The 16,107-nt window shown below is 38.8% G+C and overlaps 1 long non-coding RNA gene across 1 annotated transcript; it reads right to left on the bottom strand.

Annotated features, from left to right (window-relative positions):
* Positions 1-13,210: 13,210 nt before the first annotated feature.
* Positions 13,211-14,807, bottom strand: LOC115264746 (uncharacterized). Its single transcript, XR_003896315.2, has 3 exons — positions 14,016-14,807; positions 13,805-13,949; positions 13,211-13,741 (listed from the first exon to the last, which is right to left on the bottom strand). It is a non-coding gene; the product is annotated as an uncharacterized LOC115264746 (long non-coding RNA).
* Between the last annotated feature and the right edge of the window lie 1,300 nt (positions 14,808-16,107).

Genomic DNA, 16,107 nt, shown 5'->3' with positions numbered 1-16,107 from the left:
GTATTTCAATCATTTACAGCAGGTAGAATGTCTTTATTGTGAAGAAATAATTAATTGTAAATCGTGTGTTTTTTAGGGCTGGCAGTGAAGGTACGGGGCGAAATGGACACTCATCGGGGCATCCCTGCATATTTTATGCTAACTTTTTGATTACATCGATCAGTTAAGTAATTTGCCCACGGAGATCGATACCACAGATAAAATACTCCATCTTAGACAAGTTTACATAACATCAAAGTTAATTAAATATACTTTAGGCTAAAATAATCCAATTGATTTTTTTCCAAACACTCTTAAACGCCTAAGAGTATGCAATGCGCGTACATCCATTCGTAGTTGCCAGTGTTCATTTCGCCCCAAATCAACTACAACATTGAAATTTCTATTTTGAGTAAATTCTAATCACAAATAAAATACTTTATCCATTGCTAAATCTACGTATACATACAGATAAGGTAGCAATTCACTTGTTTTTATGGCGGACACACTCAAACACTCGTAATAGCTTATTTGCTGCTGCGTTGAAATTATAAGAATTTCACCATATGAAAGACATATTTCAATTTCAATGATATTTAGGTTATTTTGGAGGCATATGAATGGTACTTTTTGAAAAATAGAACGATGACTGACTTGTTTCTTTACACTTATACATTAAAAATACAGCATAAAAGTCAACGGTTTCGACAAAAATAGAGGTGTCCATTTCGCCCCGGGTGTCCATTATGCCCCGATCTCCCCTCTTTATTTGTGCCCTTCCTCAAAATGATGAATTCCGAATAAAATTTCCTAGGGGGACCCTTCTTGACTTAAGAGAAAATCGAAATTTGTGTCAGCCTTATTCAGAAAAGCAACAATTATATCGAAGCCATAATCGAATTTGGAAACTTACTGATGGCTCATATTCCGAAGTTATGTATCATGTTAAACGTATAAGCAGAGCTGAAAAATATCAAACTTCTCAGTTGACTGCTTGACCACCTTCACTAGCACTGGATGCCGATCATTATCAAGATATATCGGCAAATTTTTTTCTGCACACTTTAGCCTTTATTTTATGGTTATAAGATTTATGTAAAATTTGACAAAAAAGTGCGAGCTAGTAAAATTTCTCATAAAAAAAACCATTCAAATTCCAACCGTGTGACAGAACGCAAGGGCTCAACCAGTTGCATCAAAATTGTGTGTAGTAATTTCAATCGCAAAAGGGGATTGATGCTATAAAATTAAAATTTCCCCATTCATCGTTGATTCCTCCTACTGTATAATTACGTCTCAGGAATCTAAAATGGTGTGATTTGACAAGATCGCTTTAATTTTTATTAAGATTTTGTTCTTTTACGCATATTTATCGCTTGCATTGATTTTGTTCACCTTCGTAATTTCAGCGATGCATCCACTGCTGGTAATCTTAGGTGTGGTCAGAGACTATTTTCTTGCTGCCCGTTTATCCGATAATCCAACATCTTTGTTGATTTGATGTTGCGTATGCATGGGTTTGGTTCACTTTTTTAACTGGCCACTTCCGGCGGGACACCTGGAACCGGTTCCGGAACACAACCGGTTCAGGTATGTTATTTGTGGATTGATTGGTAATTATCGGTGACAAATATTGGAAACAGCTTGTTAAGCGTTACGCGTTTCGACTTACTATTCTTCGGTCATCGCCAGACGCATTCAGTTGGATTCACCCCTTCAACTTCGTCAGTTAATATATAAGTGGTTCAGATATGGTCTGAAACTATTTTCCTGCTTACCGTTCATCTGGTTATCGATAAAGCTGCTATGTGGTGTGTCACATGCATAGATTTGATTCAGTTTTTTAATTGGTCACTTCCGAAGGGATACCTGGAACCGGTTCCGGAACACAACCGGTTCAAATAAGGTATGAAATTTTTTCCTGCTAACCATTCATCTGGTTATCGAAAAAGCTGCTCTTTGATGTATCGCATGCATGGGTTCGGTTCACTTTTTTTAATTGGCCACTTCCGGCGGGACACCTGGAACCGGTTTCGGAACACAACCGGTTCAGATAAGGTATTTTCCTGCTTACCGTTCATCTGGTTATCGAAAAATCTGCTTTTTGATGCGTCGCATTCATGGGTTTGGTTCACTTTTTTAATTGGCCATTTCTTGCGGAACACCTGGAACCGGTTGCGGAACACAACCGGTTCAGATACGGTATGAAACTATTTTCCTGCTTACCGTTCATCTGGTTATCGAAAAAGCCGCTCTTTGATGCGTCGCATGCATGGGTTTTGGTTCAATTTTTAATTGGCCACTTCCGGCAGGACACCCGGAACCGGTTCCGGAACACTACCGGTACAAACATGGTCTGAAACTACTTTCCTGCTTACCATTCAACGCTTATCGAAAAAGCCGCTCTTTGATGTGTCACATGCATGGGTTATGTTCACTTTTATATTTGGCCACTTCCGGCAGGACACCCGGAACCGGTTCCGGAACACTACCGGTACAGATATAGTCTGAGACTATTTTCCCACTTCCCGTTCATCAGATAATCGAAAATGCCGTGGTTTGATGGGTCGCATGCATGGGTTTGTTTCATTTTCATATCTGGCCCCTTCCTGGGGTACCGATCCGGAACACCTAAATGGCCATAACGCCGGAACGGCTGGACCGATCCGAACCATTTTCAATAGGAAACAATGGGACCAGATTCCACGTCGAATGAACCGTCGGTCGTTAAAATCGGTTGATGTTTACTATCTAAAAGTTAGGTGACCTTTTTTGTACACACACACACACACACACACACACACACACATACGCACACACATACATACACACACACACACATACACACACACAGACATCATCTCAACTCGTCGAACTGAGTCGATTGGTATATAACACTTGACCCCTCCGGAGGCTCTATCAAATTTTCGTTTTTGGAGTGAACATATAGCCTTTCGGTACACCTTGGTGTACGAGAAAGGCAAAAACTTCTTGTTGCATTGCCAGAGTGGATTTAAGTTTGATCTGCGGTTCAAACAGGTGCGATAGTAGGATTTTGGATGGGAGAGAGAGTTATTGGAATCGAATGTATCTTTCAGAGCTTGAACTAAAATTAACTGTCATAGAAGTAAAGTAAACCACTACTGATAAACATAAATCTGAATTTGCAAAATGTATAGAACACATTTTTTTATTATTTTTAATTGGGATTTAACTTTTTCTATGTGAGAAGCACAACTAATTGAATTACAAACTTTAGAGCACAAAGTAGTCTTTATTTTGTATATTTTATTCGAGTACAGTTGGTGTAATTTTCCTCAGCATATTTGACTTTGTGAGGTGATAGCAAACGAAAGTTTACGACACCCAGCCAGTAATCAGTAAAAGCACGAAGCAGCCGGCAAATGTATGCTTTTTGGTAAACTTTGTCCTGATGGTTTCCATTGTTGGGTGCTAGCTATGTGGCCGCCTACACAAAAAATATGCATGCGTGGGTGGGTGGTCTAATAAAACTTTTCGTCTCAGAAGCTTCGCTTGCTGGTAATAACATGAAACATCTCGATATTCAAGATGTGAATGGAACAGTTTTTCTGGTATATTAATTCTATTTTAGCTTTTCAGCATACTACTCCATCGAAACGAACCATTCATTTTATTCGATTTGTCAATACTTCTAGGGGACGGATACCCGTATGATGTCAACTTGTCTGACTTACATCTTGCATCTACTTGCATCTCAAATTCACAAGTTAGGTTAAGATAATACTCCAATTTTCACCAAAAAAACAGTTGGAAACCTTTTATCATATAACTCTACTTGGTAAGTTTATCTAGAACTTAAGAAAGTAATGTATCACACTACCTCAAAATAAACATTGTGATTTGAAAGGAACAGCGGTCCGATTTGTCGAGATGGAAATGAGCGGAAAAGGACGAAACCAACGTGCTCAACCAGCAACAACGCCACACAATACTTCAATAGTAACGCAACGCTGAGTAGTGGAAGGAGGAGGAAAGCCGAAGTGCAAAACTCGACTCCTGGTGACAGGAGTAAGAAAGGACGAGGAAAACAACTGTTCTGGTTCTTCGTACATGTTCATGGCGCTTTTCCGAAGATGTTTGGTTGTTACAGGGAAAGGCTCGATGTCTCCCATCTCTCATGCTTTACCCCACGTCTCCACTAGACAGAAATGTCTTGCCATTTTGCTGCCAGAAAGAGAAAACGTAACAGAAATGATCAACACCGCTGCTTTCCATGCAAACAGCGAGAGAACATTTCTGTCATGACACATCTGTCCAGCAAAATGGCAAGACATTTCTGTCTAGTGGAGACGTCGGGTTAAGGGGGAGGGAAGATGTTTTCTTTCACAACAGCAGCAGTACCACATCCACGCCTTCTTGTTCCTTGTTTCAGTACAATTCTTTTCATTTGCATAACGTCTTGTTCGCTTCCTGTCGGGTGACTCAAGTTCCGGATGCTTTTTAGTGTTTTCATCAGGCCGCTTTGGATAGCAAAAGGAAACCATTTTTTAGAGTACATTGGTTTTTGTTAACGTGGAAACGCTAAGAAACAATTTCTGAGAAAACAATAACGAAAATTAACGTGGTCTAGCAGCGTACAAAACGCTCTGTGCGTCGAAAAGCTTTCAGCTATGCTCATTTATGCTTGAGTGAAATTGATGAAATTTCCGTTGGTTGAGTGTTTATACTGACTATAAAGACTGGTCTTACAGCAGGACAAAGCAGTTTTTCGTTAATAATTATTAACTAGTTTACAGCATTTTTGAACTCGGTAAGCTGATGATCATTTTTGGTGTAGAATCATGCCCTGAGTTCGAAAACGCGAAAGAAAAAAATTACAGTAGAGCGGATTTTTTTTCGAATTTCCATACAAGGGTGATCATTTGAAATCGATTTTTGTTCTATTTTTAAGCAAAGTCGCTCACTTCGAATATATCATTCTCCGTAATCAATGCTCCGATTTATTATCCGTTGCAAGAAAATAGAGAGCGAAAATGGTGCAAAATCGCTAATAGACCTCCGCTCGTACGTTTAATCGTTCTGGTGTTTTTACAATGAGTGCGCGAATGGGCCAAAGAATACTGCGCCGAAAACACTAACACGATTTACCGTACTGGCGGAGGTATACGAGCACTTGCGCTCAAAAATTTTCGCGCAACGCATAATAGCTAAAATTTTTACTGTAACTCGCCTACATATGATATGTCAAATATCTTAAACTTCCTTAAGTTAAATAAAACACCGATAACTTGGTTTGGATACTGATACTGTATTGAAGTTTCTTTATCCGAAGTCGTTAAAAGATAACATAATATATTAGCGATATATACAGAAATGATATGATATTATTATATAATTCAATCTGGCCACACTGCTAGCCGCATTGGCAAAGCTCAAATTCAAATCATTAGATTAGGCCTTTACAAATGTTCTACGAGAGCTTTTTACCACAGTTGATTTCTGTGGGAACGGGTGAAAAGAGAATTGATAAACAACCGTGATAACCTCACGAGAGTTGTTATTGTTTACAATTGGATCTTCAACACTTCCCCTCAATTCGAACGTTCAACCGTTCAAACAAATATCTATGTTGACTTTTCGGCAATCCTTTAGTGAATGCATCTGCAGGTTGCTCCTTGGATGCCAGGAACTTCAGCTTCTGTTCGCGCTTCTTGATTAAATCACGGATGAACATATACTTGATGTCCAAGTGCTTCATCCTTTGGTGGCTCCTAGGTTCCTCCGCATATCTGATGCAAGGAATGTTGTCCTCCATAATAATCAATGGGATGCTATCCACATCTAATTCCCTTAAAAGGTTTGTTAACCACAAACCCTCTTTTACAGCACATGATAATGCTATCAATTCGGCTTCAGAAGACGACAAACTTACCGTTTGTTGCTTCTTTGTTGCCCATGCAACCAAATTTCCATAAACCTGGAAAGCGTATCCAGATACAGATTTGCGATTATCTTCATCATTTGCAAAATCCGCATCGGCATATCCAATCAACACATTGCACAGTGGCGGGCCTCCATACAAAAGTCGGACAAAACCTCAAATGTTAACCGAAATTGCTAAAATTCACAGGTTATGATGGTTTTAGTTCCCTAAATCTATTTCTGATATGGAACTTATCATATATTTTGATTTTACTATATTAGGGTGGTTCAAAATTTTGATGTCTGGTGATTATGGAAAACATGTAAAAATAATTGATAGTAAACTATCACGATGTGCTTTCTGAACGTAGGTTTTGATTAATCTTTTAATTTGGGGGTTCTTAAATCATGTATTGGTATTGAATTAACTACAATTGTGTATTTGTTGCTGTTAGGGTGGTCCAAAATCTTCAAAACTACAAAATTCATTAGAACAAATCGTTTACCTACGTTTTCTTTCAATGGATCAATTCAGATACACACCAATGTTGGCTGACAAGACGTGGTATATTCTCAGGGACTGCCCAAGCTCATAGACCACGTGACATTTTACGGTGGGTGCACGGAGGTGTGTTAATTCAATCGTTGTGGGGTCAGATAGTCTAATATAGTGAACTGCGTCAAATTTGAACAGCTTTTTATCAATCTCGTTTCAACAACTACATATATGCTCTTCCGAGTTTGTAAGGTACATCGATCCCTGCTATCACTTATCGAAGCAACCGAAACAACCCTATCTATAAAGAATTGGCAATTCATATTCGCAATATTGAAGGGAGTTCTTGATAAACCATCATCAGAGATCGGTTATCATATTTATGAACAGTACAGCTCCAGCAAATATTTTCAAAATCTTCATCACTCTGTGTGTCGTTCAGTAGAAATGTGTTTAACGAAACTGCATGAATAACATACAATAAATCTTCAAGTATAAAAAAAAAAAAAACAATATAAGGGGTTTCACTAAAGAGCGTAAAATGTTTGTTTCATAAAATTGCGATTAAAATATTCAAAGACCCAAGCAACACACATGTTATAATAGAGTTACGACAGCGCATGTTTTGGTTGTATAAAAGTTTATTTTACGTAATTTTAACATTGTGTTGAAATAACGTAAAATAAACTTCTATACAACCAAAACTTGCGCTGTCGTTACTTTTATATAACATGTGTGTTACTTGGGGATTGCCTTTTTGATCGCGACGTTTACGCAGAAAAAATATTTAACGTAGCGTTTAACGCCGTTTAGTGAATTATATTTTATAGATGATTGTTGCTTTGAACTGTAGCGATGTGCGTGTAGAAAAGAAACACGCAGATGTCGACGAATTTGTGTCACTATATATTGAAACTTCGATAGAAGTTCGTGAAGAGATTGCTTCCAAGGTTGTTGAGCAATTCTAACGATTAAGATGAATCGAAGAAACGACCAGTTCAAGAAAATCAATGAGTAACGGTTTGTAGTTATTTTTTCTTGTTTTTCACGGTTGTCTTCCTTTTATTTTGAAGATTAAAAGAGTTAGTTGTATCTGGTGAAGCAACATGTGGGTAGTGTCTAAGAAAATAAAGTCTTATTCATACTTAATCATCACTCCTTTCCTCTCCAGATTACTGTTTTTAACTGGAGCACCTACCTTCTTGTATTTTTCTATCTAAAAATATAATAATATTTAAAAAAATGTTAAAGCTGTGGCCATTACATTATTAGACCCCAACCCACCCCCCCCCCCCCCCCCTTATGACCATCTGACATGGTGAAAGTCTCTTACAAGAATGAAAATTACACTAAATTGTTAGTATTATGAAGTCAATTTGAACTATGTTAAGATAAAATTGAAACTTCAAACAATATCACTTCCTCCACAACCATGTGGCTCCATTGTGACCTGATAGAAAAAAAAAATTTTCGCGCTTAGCGCAAAAATGCGCAAACAGTGACCTATATAGCCAAAAACTAGACAAAATTGCACGTTAGATGCGGGATACGGCGTTGTTTTCTGATGTTTCCTAAACAAGTACTGGATCTCTTTAATACGAAGTTTTTCTCCAAAATTTCATAAAGGTCAATATGTTTGCATATTGTAAAAACATAATAATTTTGTGATTGAATTCCAAACAGTCCCTGAAATGTAATGGTTATTCATACCCAAAAACACAAAAAATATTGTCACATTATTCAAGTCTTCCTAACTTTTACAACGAACTCATGAAGGAAGCTCATAAAATAAAGACAATAAATACTAATATTGTAGTACATAAAACTTCAACTTTGAACAAATCTACAAGACTCAATTTTCGACCAAATGACTTGAAAATTTGGGGTTTTCTTAGTTGAAGTATTTATAATGGAAGAAAAATATTAGAAAAATAAAATATTGAAGTCGATTTTTGAGGTTTTGTCCGGCTTCCGGCCACTGTGCATTGGCGTTGTTTTGATGCTGATACACTATACATGTATTCATTGTCCCACGTAGGTAACGTAGTATGCGTTTCAAACCGCTCCAATGGGCATCAGATGGACGGCTCTGATATTTACTCAATGCGCTTACCGCAGCACAAATATCGGGCCGTGTAGTTATTGCTAGGTATTTCAAGCAACCCAATAGTTCTTTGTATGGGTGTTGCGTTTCGTTTCCTTCATTCTTCGTCCACTTGTTGTTTGCTTCTAGTGGTGTCCCCACAGGTTTGCAATCAAACATTCCAAATCGTCTCAAAATCCGTGCAGTGTAGCCAGATTGAGCGATTTTTAACGTTTGGGTTTTCATATCTCTGGTTATGTCCATTCCGAGGAAATGTTTGACTTCTGATAAATCCTTCATGTGGAATAACTTTCCAAGTTCGGATTTTATCCAGTCAATTTCATCGAGATTTGCTCCTACAATCAGTAGGTCATCTACGTACAAAATCAAAATTAATCCCTTTTGCTTGTTTTTGTACACACAGGAGCAGGGCCGGATTTAAGGGGGGGCCAGGGGGGCTATGGCCCCGGGCCCCCACATTTCAGGGGCCCCCACAAAATGTTACTTCAAATGGGAACCGAAAAAAAGTAGTGCTAGAAACATCTTGATTTAATTTTTATCACAAGTACTTCTACTTTCAAGATGTGTGTGAAATATTGTGCTTCAAATTAGAGAGAAGAGAAGCAGATGTCTGCCTTTTAATAAAATTTCAAACTTTTCCAGAAAGTAGTTATGATTTTTATGGTTTGAATTGATGACTCTTGTGAATTGCACAAGTAATTTTAACGAAAATATATGAGAAAATCTTCACCTGATTTTTAAATGAAATCTTAAACGCTACAGAATAGAGTCAAAAAGTTTCTGCTGAAGCTTTTTTAGTGAAATTTTGTTCAAAAATGGTTTCTGCAAAAACGAAAAACATTTTCTCTCGCGTAAAAAATTCAGAAGATACCCTGATCCATACTCTACATGTGCACGAAAACCGATTTTGAAAATATCGCTTCATTATTTAATAAAAAATCAAAAACCAAAAAGTGAGGAAATGGATCCAGTTTCGCCTTAAGACTTGCAAGTGTTCCCATCAGAATAAAGAAAAGTTTTCATTATAGAGTTTGATTTCGCTTACCAAACTTATAAATTATTCAAATCGAACTCCAGAAATGTTTAAATATTCCTTTGAAGGAACAAGCACAAATTTTAGGTCGGATTTAGGCGGAGCTCAGATCCGATTTTCTTCAATACAGCGGCCGTTCGCTCGTTGCAAAATGTTTACTTTGCAACGAGCGAATGCCATTCGCTAATTGCAACGTCACTTTGACACTAAAGTGCATCGAAATGCACTGCCAGCATGACTGACAGCACAAATTTGACACTTGATTGCTTTTTAATTGCAAACACGTGCCAAATTTTGCAATTAGCGGACTTGCAACTAAAAAGCGTTGCAACGAGCGGGTTTGCAACGAGCGAACGGGCGCTGTATGATTAAATCCATGACGAATTTTTCTTCCTGGCTTGAATGTGTAATTTAAGGCGAACTCTTAACAAATCCATATAAAAATTTCAGTAGATATTTGTGGAGAAATTATTGAAAGATCCTGAAATATTTAAAGTTTTCCAAACATTTTTTGTTTAAATTGGCTATAAGTTCGTCCGTCGAAGATTATTATGAAATTTTACTTATATTTCTATTCAAAGCAAAACAGAAATTCCATCAGGAACTCATTATCGATTTCCGATGAAATTTTTCAACAGCTTTTAGTAGAATTTCCGCTAAAATACCACTATGGATTTTTTGTTTCTTGAAGTTTCACAAGGAGTTCTTAACAATTATTCTGTACGTTCACCAGAAACTCCTCTCGAACTCGCGTTAGGAATGTTTATGCTTAAGTTCCACAAAAAAAGAAACCTGGTAATCGGTCAGCAACTCTATAGATGTCATCGTTGATTTTGCCAGAAATTCAAATATATCAAAAATATATCCTATGAAATCTATTTTTAAATTTCTTGAAGGACTTTCCCATGATTTTCTACTTGATCAATGGAATCTAATACTATGAACACTTTCGGATAAAGCGTTATTTACTAGATAAAATTTCTTTTACAATCGTCTTCAGACTAGATTTTCATATCTGGATCTCTGTTATGCTTAGTTTATAGAAGATGCCTTAATTATGGTTACGCTTGTTAAGCTAGATGATCATTCCTCCAATAACAATCCTAATTTTTGGAAGAATTTTCCATATTTTCTGGATTTTTCTACAATGAAAAAAAAAAAATATCCTCTAAAAAGAGGGCCCCCACAACACTGTGGCCCCGGGCCCCCACATTTGTAAATTCGGCCCTGCACAGGAGTCACATTTCAGCTGGGTAAATCCGAGATTTGTAATCGCCGTGTCAAAACGTTTGTTCCAACTTCTGCTAGCCTGCTTTAAGCCATACAGACTTTTCTGCAGAAGAACAGTTTGACCTTTTCCAACTTCGTCCTTCGGTAGTTGCATGTAGATAACCTCATCTAACTTTCCGTTAAGAAATGCCGTCTTAACATCCATTTGATGGATTAACAACTTCATCTCATTAGCCATGGATAAAATTGTTCTAACGCTCTCCATTCTCGCAACAGGAGAAAAGGTTTCGCTATAGTCGAATCCAGGACGCTGTGAACAGCCCTTGGCCACTAACCGTGTCTTATAGCGTCCATCTTCTTTGACGTTGAACACCCATTTCGACTGAATTGGTTTCTTCGGTACATCTCCGTCCACGATACTCCAAGTTTGGTTTTCCTTCAGTGACCCCATTTCGCTGTCTAGTGCAGTTTTCCACTGCTCCCAATCATCGCGCTGCTTCAGTTTTGCTCAATAGTTTGAGGAATCGGATTTATTTCAGAAAACGATGAAGCGATTTTTGCCATTTTGTAATCAGTATACCTAGCCGGTACTTTTCTCTCTCGCTCACTTCGCCGCATTTGCTGCATTTCCGGTTCATCCTCCGAATTTTGCTCTTCAAAAGTGCTTTCATAGTCACTTTCTAATGATATTTCTGTAAGCGTATTCTCTTCACTGACATTGGACTGCTCATGAATCATCTCTTCCAAGACCGCATTCTTCTCAACTGATTCGTCCTCTTTGCAGCGTGATACAGGAATTAGCTGAACTGTTTCAAGATCTTCTGGGGAAATTTGATCATCTCCATTAGACAAACGATCAGACTGATCCTTGTAAAGCCGCTCTTCATCGAATATCACATTCCTTGAGGACTCAATTGATCGGGTTTCTTTGTTCCAAAGCCTGTACCCGTTATTTGCGTAACCCACAAATACAAGGCGTTTGGTTTTCGAATCTAACTTTTGCCGTTTTTCCTTCGGAATTTGAGCATAGGCTGTACAGCCAAAGATTCTCAAATTTTCCAAATTAGGCCGTTTGTTGAAGAACATTTCAAATGGAGTTTTGTTTTCTACAAGTCCATTGGTGGGACATCTATTCGTGATGTAAACAGCACAATGCAATGCTTCTCCCCACATTTCCTTTGGCATTCCACTTCCGTGTAACATTGCGCGAACCTTCTCCATCAAAGTTCGGTTGATCCTTTCGCTAACTCCATTTTGTTGTGGTGTGTATGGTACTGTGAAAATCATTTGAATTCCGTTTTCTTTACAGAAGTCTTTGAATTCATTTCCAATGTATTCACCACCATTATCGCACCGTAGTTTGGATATACTTCGCCCAAAGTGTCCTTCAACCAAAGCTTTGAATTCTTGAAATTTCTCGATAACTTCGCTTTTTCGTGCCATCAAATAAGCAAGAGTAAAGTGCGTATAATCATCGGTAAATGTAACAAAATACCGGTAGCCATTATACGTTTTTACTTCCATGGGACCGCAAACATCGGAATGTATAATTTCAAGCGGCCTGCTTGATCTTGGAAGTTCCTGGTGCTCAAATCGTTTGCTTCCCCGCTAAACAGCTTTCGCAAACCTTTTGAGTATCTTCTCTAGACAAACTATGGTTGATTCCCTCAACCATGTCGTTCTTAAGCAGCCTTTCTATCCCCGAAAAGCTCAAGTGACCCAATCGCTCATGAAGCTTCTCCATACTTACTTGCTTCGTTCCTATCAACGCTGATGGGTTGACAATCGAATCGTGGGAGAAATCCATGGCATAAACATGAACAATACTTACACTGTTCACCATACTGTTAGCAACTATTTCCTACGGTACCTCAACAGTATCATATAACATCCAGAATAACAATAAACCAACTGTACCACAAACGTTTTCAACAGTTTCACAGATGGTTCTCGGGCAAATTACAATATGGGGAATAGGCGGTTAAGTTATGTTACCATAAAAAAACGCCGATTTTCTCGAACAAAATTTTTCGAAAACAGTATGTCAAAAGGTCAGTATACTATCCATTTTTTCTTCCCTTCCACAGTAAATCAATCAGTTCATGAACAGTTTAACAATAAACTTGGAAGAAAATCGAACGATGTATGTGTAACTGTTGATTTATTGTTCTTCAGGGTATTTTAAACCTATGCCATATTGTTCTATTGTATTTAAACCATTTAAAAAGAACTAATAAATAAATTGAATCAAAAAGGATGATTGTTCCGTTTCTAAGTTGAAAAATTCCAAAAAGCCTAAGCCAGCATAACCGGGTTATACTGATTCATAACACGAATATTTGGAATTTTTCACTTAGAAACGGAGCTATCGTTCTCTTAATAGAAAAAAACAAACAGGTAAATTTGATAACCAATTATTACTTTATTAGTAGTTGGTTCAGGGGCACAGCCACTTGCATCCTTGCTTGCATTAACGCCGACAACGCATAGTTGTTGAACTGACTGACACACTGACCTCTTTGTCGGCTAGTTCCCCTTTGAATTCCGCGTCGGAATCCGAAGAATCTACGCTGGACGATTCAAGATTTTTCTTTGAAGAAGTCACCGCTACGGCTTCCTTTTACCGGCGGTTGTTCCTCTAGCGCCTCGAGGCTAGCGATCGCTAGAACCTCCACTCGACTTTGTACTTGGTCAGAATCTGTTGCTTGGCAGCCACGGTAGGTAGCAACAACTGTTTGTGTCCGGTTTCTTATATTCGTGGATTCACAAAGGTTCCACTGTTGGCTCTTCTTCCTCGTTTTTCGGTACAGCTGCAGCTTTCGCCGGTGCTGATTTGGGTTCTTCCTCATGGTCGTCAGAACTATTGTTTGAAGGCTCTTCCTTCTTTGCTGGCACCTTCATTACAGAGTGAGAGTAAGAGAAGCCTGGTTGCTGCACTCGGTTGACCGAATCCGGCAGCGGGTTTCACACCCGGCCTGTGAACAATTCGAGGTTCCTAAAAATAAGATGAAAATGTCGGAATTTGAACGAATAATGAAATGTGTGGAGAAGAACTTACCTCCTTCTTTTATAACGCTGTTCTACGGATGTTGCCGGATCTGATTCGAATCAGTTTAGGGTCTTCCTTCAGCGGCAGATTGCCTATTCTCGGCCTATTCGGCACCGATCTTCCGAGTATGACGTATCCGACGATTTTCTGCAACCTGAAATAAGATTAATGATATTTTGATTAACGTTAATTATTCGATGCACACAAAGAGTCAACTTACCTTCAAGACAGGCTTCAAGATGCTTCTGCTTCTGGGGTTGAAAATGGACCGTTTTTTTAGTGGACTTGCGAATTTGTTGTTCGGATCCCGTCCCGGTTCGGATCAACTTTTATCTCGCGATGATGAAGTGGTGATTTTCACTGTTGTTATGCGAAACTCGCGTAACATTCGAGAATGTCCTACCTGGACCTACGCTCAATTTAAACAAAATCTCGATTATATATTATTTTAGTTTTTATTCAAAGATTCATAAACGCTGAAAACAAATTAAATTAGACTATATTAAAGTGCCAGCGGATACAAAACATATTTTAAATATTCAGTTTTGCAAGTGCAAGTGCTAATGTTATTTGGCAAAAACGAATAAAAAGATAACAGACCTTTCTAAAACATTTTACGAGAAATTAGGAACACGCGATGCATGTTCTATTCAATAATGTCGATCACAATTACAAACACGTGCAACTTTTTGTCATACTGTTAGAGAGAAGTAATGTATAGTGAAATGCGCTGGTGTGAGTGTGCTGCGCAAGCATAAAAACCAACAATATGATATAATGTGGTTTCATATTGCCACCGTTTAAATCGAGTTCACATTTACAAATAATTTGACAATGCATGCACACTATGATATATTGTTAATGCTTGGTATAGGTTATCTCATCTGTTAATTATGGTCTTTTGCTTTCACTTTCATATTGTTCAACCTAAGAACAACAGTCTGTGAAATATTAACTATACTATTTAGAACATGCTTACTGTTTGGAATGTATGGCAGATTGTATTTATCTATGCGGGGCATGCAGTAAAGTCCATCTACTACCGTCCCCCTAGCGATAACCTCATCAAAGTTCAGGAATAAGACACTGTCGTTTACAAAAACGACTTTCTTCCCCATTTCATTTGCCTTTCTTACCGAAAGGAGATTCGAATCCAGACCAGGAATAAATAAGACGTTATATTGCGATTTTTTTTTCGACTTAGACTTTGATGCGATAAATTTCGTCGTACTCATATTTCGCTTTCGATTTCGCTGTCAATCTCAGTCGCAGGGTTTTTGCAACTCGCCCGATAATGTGACAGTTTTCGCCGGCCGTCTCAATGTTTACCATTAAGGTCTTTTGTTCTCGGTCCACCAGCTGGTCATGTTTACACAACAAAACCAGCTGGTTCACCGATGTTTACGTTCATCCTTATTGTTCTCGGCTACCAGCTGTTTATGTTTTCATAACAAAATCAGCTGGTTTCGCCTGAATCGGGGAAAGAAGGCGAAAATGTGTCATAAATGTTAGGTTAGTACCATATTAGGGCGAGTTCAATTTCGTCGCCAAAGTTTGATTATTCGTAAAAAATACAATACAATGTAATCGGTTTCATTTTATTCACCCCAATTACGAAAGTCAATCTCATTTTTCCCGACTTTGTGGCCCAAAGCACCTGGCCGGATTTTGCTGTACTAATTGCAGCGGGCTTGTCCAGCTCCTTCACATTCTCCAGCAGCCGTTCGTCGTTGACCATGTGCTCGGTGGCCCCGGAGTCCACGACGAATCGCACATTCGCTGCTCTCTTCGCTCTCGCTCTTTCGATCCTTCTGCCGGCCATCAGGGCGTGGCCGCCGGTCCTCTTCTTGGTTGGCTTCTTCTTCTTCGGGCAACGGTTCTTATAATGGCCGACTCCACCGCACCCGAAACATTTGATTTCGTTCTTCTTCTCCGTTTTCAGCGCAATACTGCTTGATGCCCCCGATGGTCCTGGTACCGCTCCACTGGCAAGCTCTGTGTCCAGCAACATCCGCTTGATGTCATAAATGGGTTTACGACAGAGTTCCTCATTCGACAATACCGTCAGAGCGCCCTTGACGTTGTCGAATTTGTCCGGCAATGCAATCAACAGAGCGTGGACTTTTTCGCTGCTGGTTAAGTTCGCATTCATACGATCAAGCTCCCGTATGATGAGGTCGTACTCGTCAAACAGTCTCTCCAGGCTCTCGAAGTTCCTGTTTCTGAGCATGAACAGCCGTTGACGCATACTCATCAATGCCGCAGTTCCGGACTTCTGATAGGTACGTACCAGAATGTCCATGGCCTCTTTT

This window comes from Aedes albopictus, chromosome 3 (genome assembly GCF_035046485.1).
Source record: "Aedes albopictus strain Foshan chromosome 3, AalbF5, whole genome shotgun sequence".
Lineage (NCBI taxonomy): Eukaryota > Metazoa > Arthropoda > Insecta > Diptera > Culicidae > Aedes > Aedes albopictus.
Note: the sequence above shows the minus strand (reverse complement) of the source record. Positions and strands in the feature narration are given on the sequence as shown.